Consider the following 12086-nt stretch of genomic DNA (forward strand, 5'->3'; position numbering starts at 1 on the left):
TCGGGAACCCCAGTCCCAGGCTGGATATGCATAGAACCTTACTTTGTCTCATCACTGTTGCAGCTCTATTGGCTTTCCTCACCCTTCTTGGGCCTATGTGGTGGGAATGGGAACATGGAGGTTGCATACAGTCACCCTTACTTTGGATGCTCCATATATCTGCTGGGACGCATGTTACAAGAAACAATGCTCTGGTTAAATTCAGGAATTCTATGGAATCGAGTCGTGTCCGATTAGAAAGCCTTTCCTTTAGCGCCTTCCCCTAGCGAGAGAGGAGAGAGCTGGAGGCGATAAAGTGGCGCTAGCGGGGCCACACCGTCACCTTGTGCTACAGCCGCTGTCCTTGGTCCTGAACGGGGCTAATCGCTCCATGAACACGGCTGCTGCTTAGGCGTGATTGACCTCCGCCGGGATGCGTACTCGGTGGGCGTGTCTCTCTGTCTGCCCCGCCTCCCTCCCCCTGTATCCCCCCCACCCCTAAAGCATCGGCACGGTGCAGCGCTGGGCTCCGTCAGTCCTATCACAGGGGAGAACTGGGGGTCTGCAGGCTCATCCTCCCATCCCCCTCAGACCTGTCTCTCCATCCCTCTCCCGGAGACTACAATTAGCCAGATGGGGACCAGGCAGAAGCTGTGACAGAAGGCCATAGGGACAGGCATCTCCTACACTATTGTGAGGCAGTGAGACACACGGACAGGGACAAGCGAGACATCCCGAGACATCTCTGGACCGCTGGCATAGAGGTGAGAGAGGATGGTGCAGAGTGTGGCTATGTCTGGGTCTCTTCATTGCTTCTATCTCCTTCTATCTCCTCTAGGTGGGAATGGCTTGTGTTGTATATTTGTGTGTATATATAATATAGATAAATATATATATATAATATGGATCTGTGCTGCTGCTTGTGTGGGATGAAGCTCCATTGTGCAGCCCTCACTATGTGCTGCAGGCCTGCACCAGCAATGACTAGTGTATATATATAAATGTGTATGTGTTGCACCCATCCAGACTGGGCTCTCATACAGCAGCCTACATACAGCCTACATACAGCCTACATACAACCTACATACAGCCTACATACAGCCTACATACAGCCTACACTGCCAAGCAGTGGGAGATTATAAATCACAGATGAATAAGTAAATGCAGAAGAAACAGCATAAATCAAGGAATAGCCTGAGTCTGTTACATTATCCTACTACTCCCCCTCAGTAACCCATCAATTGGTGCTACAGAGAGGAGCAGATGAACTGACCAGTCAGCCAGTCCTAGATAAGATGGACTAGGAAATTCCAGGAATGCACCATAATGGAAGGGGTGCTGTGTCCAGTCCAGTAGAACTGGTGCCTCTGTAGGCAGGTGAGAGAATAGATGCAGGTTATAAATAGCATTGGAGAGGGATAAGGGAAAATGGTTGCACACAGAAGGTGTGTGCGTAAACAAACAGTAGGAAGCGGAAAGGTTTCATAGCAAGAACATGGGAGTGTGCACTGGAAAATATTCAGAGCTTTCGTGGTTTATTCTGATCCAAATCAATGGAAGTTTATAATAATTCTCTTGAAAGCTCTTGGAGATTAGTCTTCTAAATGTCGTATTGATGCTTTATAAATCTGCTTGTCTTGGCTATCATTTCCTTTGGTTGCTGCTGGTGCAATCCCACTGCTGGCCATATAGGGGCAGTAGAAACTTAGCCAATGAGTAGGGGGTGTGGTAAATAAAGAGGTTAATACTGTGATTTTTCTTGGGTTTTCTGTTTTTAGTTATATCAACTGTCTGGACTAAATGTGTGTGTGTTTGGGGGGTGTGGGGATATATTATATAGAAATAAACTGGTAACTATCTGTAGTTGTTTGCTTATAAATTAAGTTTTGTTTGTACATACATGACTTGTATGTCTTTGTGTACACCTGAAGATGTCTATATGTGTATATGCATCTGTAGATAGGGATATTTTTGCCTGATGTATTTGTAGGGATATTTAGGGATATCTAACATACAACCCTCCAGCTTATGCTGAGCTACAGATCCCAGCCTCTGGCTGTTAGTGGGACGCCGGGAGTTGCATTTTATACAGAAAAGAACTAACCACTGTTAAACAATGTAATCATTTTTTTAATTTTTTTATATGGCCCCCCCCCCCCCCCACACACACACACATATAGCCCTTGTGATGTGGAGACCATCGGTAATTGCCCTGGTCCTAAAACTGTCCCTGTGTATTCCACTGTGCAGGCCACAGAAGGATGAGGAAAGTGTGTTTCATTGCTTTCTATGTACATGTTCCTAGGAGGGATCCTGCTAGCTTGAATTTGTACAGGAGAATGTTCCTATCAGTATGAGCACTGAGCGATGGATTGGCAGCTTTGACCTTGTGTGTCTGATAGAGGATATAGTTCTGTAATTGTACATGACAAACCACTGTTTCCAGTATAATTCTGTAATCGTCTGTTGCCCAACTACAACACTCTGATACCCTGGCAGCCTTTTGGGTAATTTAGGGGTTGATTTGCTAGCAAGTACTAAATTACTCTATTGCATTTTCCAGTAGCAACCAATTATCATTTGATCAGGCTACAACAAGCAAAAATGAAAATCAAAAGCCCTGATTGGCTTTTTATGGTGTTATTTAACAGGTATGTTAGAAAATTAACACTAATACAAAGTTGATCGAGTATCTGCTGCCCCTCCCCCGCCCCATCCCGAGTCAAACCAAGAAGTTAGGTCAGATTTATTTGAGCACAAGGTTGTTGAACTTGATCACTGTGTGTATTAAACCAGCGTCACACTGGGCCTCCTCTTAAAATCACTCAGATAGAGACACTTTCAAATGGTTTCTTAAGCTTGTGGAAATGTGGAAGGATAAATGGGCAGACCCGGACTGAGACTCAAAATAGGCCTTGGCAAGTCAAGTACTCAGAGGCCCAAACAGCCCCCACCAGCCCAATAATAGTGACTGACTATGGCATCTTACAGCAGCCCCTCTGGTATTTGCCAGAATCTACAGATTGCCTGTGGGAATTGTCCCAGGCTGTGGCCCAATAATGCTTTGGCCCCCTGGAGTATTCAGTGCATCCCAGTTTTCAAACGTACAGTAACTACAGGTGGACTGGGCATGCCTGACCTTTGCAGTGTTATTATATTATACCTGCTTGGTCTCAATATTATATCATGTAGGCTGCAAGTTTACACTTATATCTGGAGAATTCTTAAAGGGCACTTAGATTAAAATTGTCTCCCCCACCAGAGGTGCAGGCAAATAGAACCCACATCCAGTTTGGGGATCACTACTACTTTGAGCCAAATTCTCAGACCAAGCACTATGCAGCACACCAGGAGGGAGCTTCCAGGGCAGGCAGTCATGTTTAGTCACAAACACGCACATAATGAGCAACCAGTCCTATGCATGTGCATAAAGAGCAAACTCTTTATTATGGGAATGTGTAGAGTCCAAACATGGCTGCCCAAACCAATAGCTCCCTACTGGTGCAGGTGGAATAGCGTACTCTAAGAGCATTTTCAGGTGAAAAAATGTAACTATAATAGGTGCCCTTTAAACTGGATGAGATACTTTTATCACTCTGGTATTGCACAAGTTACACTATATCCACACACAGTCCTTATAGACATGTATACTGCATGCAGTGTGCACACGTGTAGTACCCTATAGGAGACCGTATGCACTAAGGGTGCCGGCGCCACATTGTATCCTGGGGAAGAGTGTTGATGACTGACCAGCAATGTATTTAAGCTCAGTCTAGCTCTACCAGGTACTCTTAAATGTTGCTCTCCATGGAGCTGGGATTTATGTCTATTTATCAGTAAGAGGGCAGAAATGCTGAGCACGTAGGGACTTAGATCGATGTTCATTGATTATTAGTAAGAAAACATTAAGTGACACATAATATGAAAGCCTAGAAGGGCTTAAGGCAGCCGGGAGAGGAGACCCTCCCTGAGCGAGGATGATGTTACAGTAGCTAGATTCTCATGTAATCTCTATAGCAAAACATTATCGTTTGTAATGCAGCAGGCCTGCAGAATAGCATTGTTTACATACAAGAAAGACTTTGACAGTGGAGGGGGACCTTTTATTCATAAAGGGCCACATGCATCCTATGAGCCTCCAGTTGGAGAGCCTCATCCTGACCGACAGAACTCTGCTGGGCTACTAACTCTGCCAAGCATCAGATTTAATCTTGTGATTCTGGCTGGCTTCAATTCATTGTTATGCTCTCCAGATGGTGATGCAGGCAGCCATGGGTAAGCAGGACAAATTCAGGACCTTGTAGGTGCATGAGAATGTTTTGGTCCAGGAATCCACAGGAATTAATAATCAGTTTGCTTCATTCATTAAGTACATGTAGAATAATAAACAAAAAGACTCCCTGCTTGGTGATTGTCTATATATTTTGGTCCTGGTGTCCTATTTTTTATAGGTATTGTAAGAATGCTTTACCTATTGATGCTCTTATCTGACGTAGCACCCATCGTTATGTAGCTGAATGATATTCTTATGTATAATATCCCCCAGGTATTTATATGTGCAGACATCACAGACAACATCCCACACAAGGAGATAGTGTTTCAATATGCGTATCATAGAATCATAGTTGGCTTAGCAATACACAGTCTTTCACTGTATTTACTTTGCTATTTAGGGCCCATTGGTTTGTTTTTAGCTCTACTCACTCTCTGGTTACAGACAATATTCCATATTGGTTACCATCAGATGTCGTGGGGCTTCATCGAGGTCCCTATCATTAGGGTGGGCCCTGTCAAAGTAAAATAGGGCCCCAATTAGAAAAATGCCCATGTAAATTCAACAGTTGACCATGCCACCAGCCATGCCCCATTACAGCCATGATTCCCCCATAACCAACCCACATACACCATCCCCTTTAAACCCTTCAAATAACATGCCTTTCGGGCAACACTAGCCTCATTACCCCTGTTGCTGGTCCTGCTGTGTACTGATAAAACCTGACAAGACTGCACCAGTCTGTCTGCGACTGTCTGTGACTGTAAGTATTATAGTTAGCAGATAGGGGATATATGAAGAGCTTTGCATTTCCACAATCATTTATGGTTATTCTTGCATTTTGCATTTTCTTAATTTTATGGTATAAGAATTGCTTTGCAAATGTGCATTATCTCTTAGCCGTTCATCCTGTTCATAATAATGCCCCTTCTCCTGTGTGTTTGGGCCCCCAGCAGCTAAGTAGCCACTCTAGATACAGGCCCACGAGTTCCTTGAATATGGAAAATATAAGCACTGGCGTAAGAGTAAACCTTGATTGAACTGGAACACAGTGACATCGTTCCTAAAGGTACATTACACAGCCCATATCCCATGGACTTGAAGGACTGGATGAATTAAATGTAGGAGGAGAAAGGAATCCAAGGACGATGCTGTCAGTCAGGCTGCCTTCCACCAGTCCATCACACCATTCAGTAAAGCTGCAATTATTTATTTTCGGAACTGAGTGGTTGGGAGGAAGGCAAGGCTAGTGGTGGAATACAACCAATCAATCACACTGTATCCCACTGGGTAGAGAGAATTAAGGTGATGCAAATGTAAGGTCATTGGGTCAGGACCAACTGATATCACAAGTCACATACGTAGTTTGTTTCGCACCTTATTCCCACATGCCATCATAATATCTCTTCTACCGCCTCTCTATCACTGCAAGCTGCCCAGGCTGACCTAGTATAGATCAGATATTAGAGTTCTTCCTATGCATTCACCAATGACATTGCCTGTAGTCTTTGTCTCGTCATTAGGCTTGCAGTCTAGACACCAGTTAAACAACCCGACAGCACTAGCCATAACCAGACTGGTAACCTATGCACGGTTATTGTCAGTCATGTAATAAAGAATCTATAATGGCTTATATGCATTATATTCCCCTCAGAACCCAGTCCTTCAGAGAACAATATTTAGAATTGCTTAGATATTGTGATCACTGTATGTAGGAGCCCACACTGTGCGTCACACTGTACAGTCAGGTTTCATGAATCATTGGATATAATTGAGGCTACTGAAACTGCAGGTCACGCAACAAGGTTGCTATAGGTGGTCATACACATTAAGATTTTTCTCTCCCTAACAACCAATTTCAATGCATTCAGACAAATCCATCAAATTATCACAAGGTTAGTGGGCACTGGACAATCACAGATATAGAGATTTTTCATCTGACAACGGTCAAAAAAACGATCAGGCAGGTTTGTAAATTTTCTTTGTTAGCAATGAAATTTGCCCATTGTCCAACTGTTTGCAGGGCCAAGCAGGTTGTTTCCCTAGCTGCAACTAGACAATATCGCTTTAAATGATCATTTTCGTTGACAGACAAATCATACTTTTAAACAACTGTTTCAGGATAAGCTTGGTCCTACCATAACAAAAAGATATTTTAAAAATATTAACGTGTATGGCCATCTTAAGTGGGTGAAAACTCTACTGGGGTAGAAGAACAGAGATACATAGTGAGTTGGTGGATTGATCTATTATGCAGACTGTATACAGTGATGTGATGGTTAAGAAAGAACTGAAGAAGGACAGTAATAAATATAGAGATTGCATAAAGGAAAGTAGGGGAAAGCTGTTGTCAAGGTTACAAAGTGCTGCAATTATGTAGTGAACTTATATATATATATATATATATATATATATTTATTTATATATATACACTGAAATATAAATAAAGATCACAATATAATTGCATGATACAATAATTTCTATTCAAATGTAATGTCTAGAACATAGCCTTAGCCTCAAAGTATATTAAATAGATCTTAAACCAACAGTTTGCACACTTTTAGACTGCTAAATCCAGGCTTGTCAAGGTGTCAGTGGCACTAATTCTATATGCACATTCTATGCCAATGTCTGTGTAGTCGGTGACCTCTGGGTTGCTGACTTTTCAGAGGCAAAAGCCTGAGGTACAATACCAAGCCTGACTTTGTGAGTGCCCAAGCCAAGGTCATGCCCCTAATCTATCTTGGACAGACCCCAATTATGCCATACCTGCCCATAATCCACCCAACCCCCACACACACCCCACAAGTCCCACACCCTTCACAGGGATTTGCACCCAGGTCTGCACTGGGATTTAAAATAGTCCATGAAATTGTAAATACACCGAGGCCCAAATAAACCCATTGGCCCAATAAATAGTGATTGTCTATGGCATCTTACAGCAGCCCCATTGGCATTTGCAAGAAGCTACACATTGTTGATTTCGCCTTTGCTTCTCTTGGGGAACCCCTCTGCCATAGGTTCCTGTAGCCTTTTCTTGGTGGGCCTGATTTCCAAAAGCATGTGTATGACATATTTTAATACTTTAGTAAATCTGGGCAGTGCTGTAGTGCCATGGTAAAGCCACTTCTCTGGAAAACTCCTTTTGGTAAGCCCTGGCATTAACACTGGGGGAGTAGTTTTAATGAAATGATTCCCATAAGATCTACCTCAATAATATTGTTAGAAAGTGTGCCAGTGTCATGGAAAATGTAACATAAAGGGGTAATTAAAATTATGTTTGCTATAGTCTTTGTTCTAAAATAATTTGGAATTTTAAATGCTGTCTTGTTGCTAGGGCTTAGTTTTCCCAGCAATCAGGCAGCAGCTTGGATATCAGAATGGAATGAATAGGAAAGGGCCTAAAAAGACCCATTGGATTTTTCATTGTGCCCAATTGCATTGGGCAGCAGAATTACTGAGATTATGGCGCTTCATGGAGTCTCATTTATATCTGACACATTCATTTCTGTAATTAAACCAGGGCCATTAACAGAACATATCAAATATCAGGGAAGTGGAATCATGGGAGTTGTGCTTGCTGTACCCTATACACATTATTAACAAAAGTTAATCTTTTAAATGTTGTCCATTAAATGCAGAGCTATTCTCAAACATAACAATGTTTCAGTATAAATGGCGCACCCCATGGCTTCCTTCAGAGGATGAGTGAGATAAAGGGGATTTGCTGGCTTTAAGGAGACCAAAGGATTTCTTTTCACGCTGCTTCTGCGATGCTTCAAATACAGTGTTCTGCATTATATTAGCCCCTTTTGTCTGTCGCCAGTAACAGTGAAAAATCCTTTCTCAATTACAGTATATATCAGTATATAAAAAATCACTGTAACCGGAACTGTCTTCAGCGGGGTCCATGGGACCATGGCCATAGGAATACATCAATTTGGCTAAATGTCCAGTTGGACTGTACAACCCATAGGCACATATACTCTATTTACACATATGCATATACTGCATTGTTACTGTATGTGCACAGGATATCCTTTCTCTGCAAACAAAAATGTCTGTTTCAAGCAGTGTAAAACTGGTAATGTATAAACCTACATAATTATTTTGTCTAGTTCATTGCAGTCTAAAAGTCAGGTGTTCAGGTATGAGACTTGTTATCCAGAATGCTTAGGGTTTTCTGAATAAAGGATCTTTCTGTAGTTTGGATCAAACCTTATATCTGTTTAAAAAAAATATATAAATATTAATTAAACCCAATAGGGTTAATTATATTTTAGCATTAAGTGAAAGGTACTGTCTTATTATTGCAGGGAAAAGGGAAATTTGAAAACATTTTTTAATTATTTAATTAAAATGGAGTCTATGGAGATTTCTATTATTTGGAGCTCTCTAGTGGTTTCCAAATAAGAGATTCCATACCTGTGGTTAATTAAGGAAGATGGTCTGACCGATGGTCGCACGAAAGATCGAAAATCTGTGAAAAATATTAAATTTGGATAACGACCTTTATGGTAACAGGAGGAGACTGTCCATGTTTACATTGGAACATTTCATCATAATTTTATCAGAAGCCAATTAACCTGAGTGTATGTTTTTGGAGTATGGGGGGGAACTGGAATACCTGTAGAAACCCATGCAGACATGGGGAGAACATACACGCTCCGTGCAGATAGTGCCATGGCTGGGATTGAATTTAAGACACCAGTGCTGCAAGGCAGAAGTTGATCCCAAATATATGTGAATTGCGTTATCATTATTGCCATGTATTTATAAAGTAGTAACATATTTGGCAGGAATAGGCAGGTGTATAGACCAGTTATATCAAATATACAAATGACATGCAAATGCTGACCAATACAGGAGGTAAAGAAGACTGCAGGAGTCTATATCAGCCCATTAATACATAGAAACACACAGCAGGCATTTGTATTGGGCCATTAGTATACAGAAACACACAGCAGGCATTTGTATTGGGCCATTAGTATATAGAAATACACGGCAGGCATTTGTATTGGCCCATTAGTATTAAAGACATAGCAAAACACAGTGGGTGGCTGTGGTCCATAAATATGTCCCCAGAAACACATAGCAAGGTGCTGGATAGCTTGTGTGGTATGTATGGTATATATGGTATATGTATGTGGTTTGTGCAATTTGGTGCCTGTGGGGCCTGTTTAGCTACCCTGGTCCAGTGCTGCCAGAGAAAATGTGTATGGGATCTGTAATCAGGAATGCTTGGGACCTGGGGTTTTCCGGATGAGGGATCTTTCCGTAATTTGGATCTACTAAAAAATAATTTATACAGTAAGTAAACCCAACAGGATTGTTTTGCCTTCAATAAGGATTCATTATATCTTAGTTAGTACAAGTACATTGTATTTGATCCTATCGAGCACCAGGAGGGGGCAGGATACATTTCCCAGGATTAAGTCTAGGCATCAGGGACTATGACTTTTGCATTGAACTGGTGTGCATGTCATTGCTTACAGAAGCTCTTTACACTTTAAATGTTACCAACCTGTGCAAGGGCTTTAGTTGCCCCTTGCTTATGTAATGGGCAGGGTCAAGCCCGGACTGGCAAGCTGTGGATTCTGACAAATGCCGAAGGGGCTGCTGTAAGAGGATAGACAGTCCCTATTTAGTGCACTGGTGGGGGGCTGTTTGGGCTTCTCTGTACAAGAAATAACAGGGCCTATATTGAATCTCAGTCCTGGCCTGGACAGGGTCACATAGGGTGAATATATTAATCTCTTGCTTGCAGCCTTAGTGGTAGCCCTGGTTAGAAGGTGCAGTGATTTTGCTGCATCCAATCTGTAATTGCATTAAGTGATTGACAATCACAATGGGTCAGGGCTAATGTGGCATCGCTCGCGGCATCAGGGAAATGCTTCCTAGCAACTGCCCGTTATTTGGAACACTGCAGGCAGTAAATTGCAGCTGTCTGCACGTGACTTTCATAACTGTGTGACTGGCAGTAGCTGAAGGAGCCAGTAAAATGTGCCTCAGAATGGACGATACAGTATCTAAAACATCATTACATATCCCTAATGCAGGGTTAGGCCACTTTCAGCGCCAGCAGCCTGACTACAAATCCCAGCAGCACTTGGCTGACTGGTTTGAGAGTTCAGAGAGCCATAGTTCTAATCTGGTTCTGGTTCAAGGTTTCCTATCCATGGTGTAGTGAAAATGACCCATAAAGCCCTTACTTTTTATGGCGTTGTAAACAATGAAAAGGGCCTTGAATTGATTCCTTTTAGAGAATCATTCTTCCTGCTGTCTGTGCCCTTTTATTACCAATGTCTGGAAGCTGCAGCATCAAACATTACTGGATTGCTGCTTTCTAACAGGAAAGGGGCAGATGGAAATCACCTGACTCAAAGAAACCATCAAATAAATCATTGTTGTTGTTTTAATTTATTTACAAAGCACCAACATTTGGCCCAGTTCAACGCCATACAATGGAGAAAAGCAAACAATGCAAAAAAGGAGATTTGCCCACAATGCAGCTTTTTTTCATACTTTCCAGCACAATTGTGTCCATAGCTTTTGTTTTGGGTAATCAAACGCACACATTTTACCCTGAATTTGTGTTCAAGTGGCATAATGTTTCATGCTCTCTAATAAAGGAAAACTATATCCCCAGAATGAATACTTAACCAACAGACAGGCCCGGATTTGTGGTGAGGCCACAAAGGCCCAGGCCTAGGGCGGCAGAAATTTAGGGGCGGGTATGCTGCCCAAGCCGCACTGAAATTTTGCTCACACATGGAGCAATGAGGACCTCTCCCCACTGCTCTCTATGAGTCTAAATGGACGTGCAAATGCGCATGGGGGGGAGGTTTGCAAAAGCGCATGCTTGTGGGGGGATAGAATGGGGGTGACCTTGTGGAGCCCTGATGACAAATCCGGCACTGCCAACAGATAGTCTAGATCATATTAAGTGGTCTATTAAATACTATTACCAAACTGGAATATATATATAAGTGTAACCCCTTCTTGGCACACTCACTTAATTTGGCTGTTTTACTTGCTTAGTGCAGGAGATTTGCCCTCTTAGAATTATAGATACTGGGAACTGGGATGTAGCTTAGTGCCTCCACCTTGTGGAAACTGAGTAACACACCTCAAGGGACTTTCCACTAGGAATAATCACACACAGTTTTGCAGCAATATCAAACTTTATATAACTGTTGAAATAGAATGTAGCACAGCTTTAGGGATAACTGATAATCCTGATAATCCACTGCTGGCACCATCTCTGCAGGTGCCCAGTCCAAACTTGGATCCGTATAGATCTCAACCCTTAAATCAGTTCAGTCCCTTCCCAAGAGCTCTTAAGTCCCCCCAGGTAGTGCTACCTGCCCCAGAGTACCTTCCCCTTTGAAAAGGTGGCTGCTCCCACGTGGCAGGCAAACGAGCAATACCTGTCCTCACCAGGGGACACACACAGAGATTCCACAGAGTACTTTGTAGTCACTGGTAGCCCTGCAGACTCTTTTCTTTTCAGTCTCAACTCGCAACACAAGGTACTGGCTGCTCACTCTGTATCTCTCTTCCAACACTGAAAAAAAACAACAGGGGCTCCCTTTATCAACTGCTGGGCCCACCCCTAGACTTTTGGCTCCAAACCTTGAGCACACTTCCTCCCAGAGGTGCACTTCTGCATCCAGCCAATCAGGTTCCTCCCCAGTCTGTAGCTAGGCTTGATGATATCACAGACTGAGAAACAGGGCACAGGGTTCTCTGATCCCCTACATTAGCAAATATTGCCCTTTTACATCTTTTCCCTTGAGCCACCATTTAGTGATGGGCTGTGTGCTCCCTCAGA

General features: G+C 42.6%; 1 protein-coding gene across 2 annotated transcripts in view; it reads left to right on the top strand.

The window, feature by feature from the left end:
- Positions 1-495: 495 nt before the first annotated feature.
- The window catches only part of map3k12 (mitogen-activated protein kinase kinase kinase 12), a 58177-nt gene continuing 46586 nt past the window's right edge, over positions 496-12086 (top strand). The window contains exon 1 of one of the 2 annotated variants that reach the window (XM_004911944.4): positions 496-743. The gene's annotated coding sequence lies outside the window, so the exon portion shown is untranslated. The remainder of the gene's footprint in view (positions 744-12086) is intronic. The other variant, XM_002936651.4, reaches the window with a different exon arrangement.

This window comes from Xenopus tropicalis, chromosome 2, assembly GCF_000004195.4.
Source record: "Xenopus tropicalis strain Nigerian chromosome 2, UCB_Xtro_10.0, whole genome shotgun sequence".
In the NCBI taxonomy this organism is placed as follows: Eukaryota; Metazoa; Chordata; class Amphibia; order Anura; family Pipidae; genus Xenopus; species Xenopus tropicalis.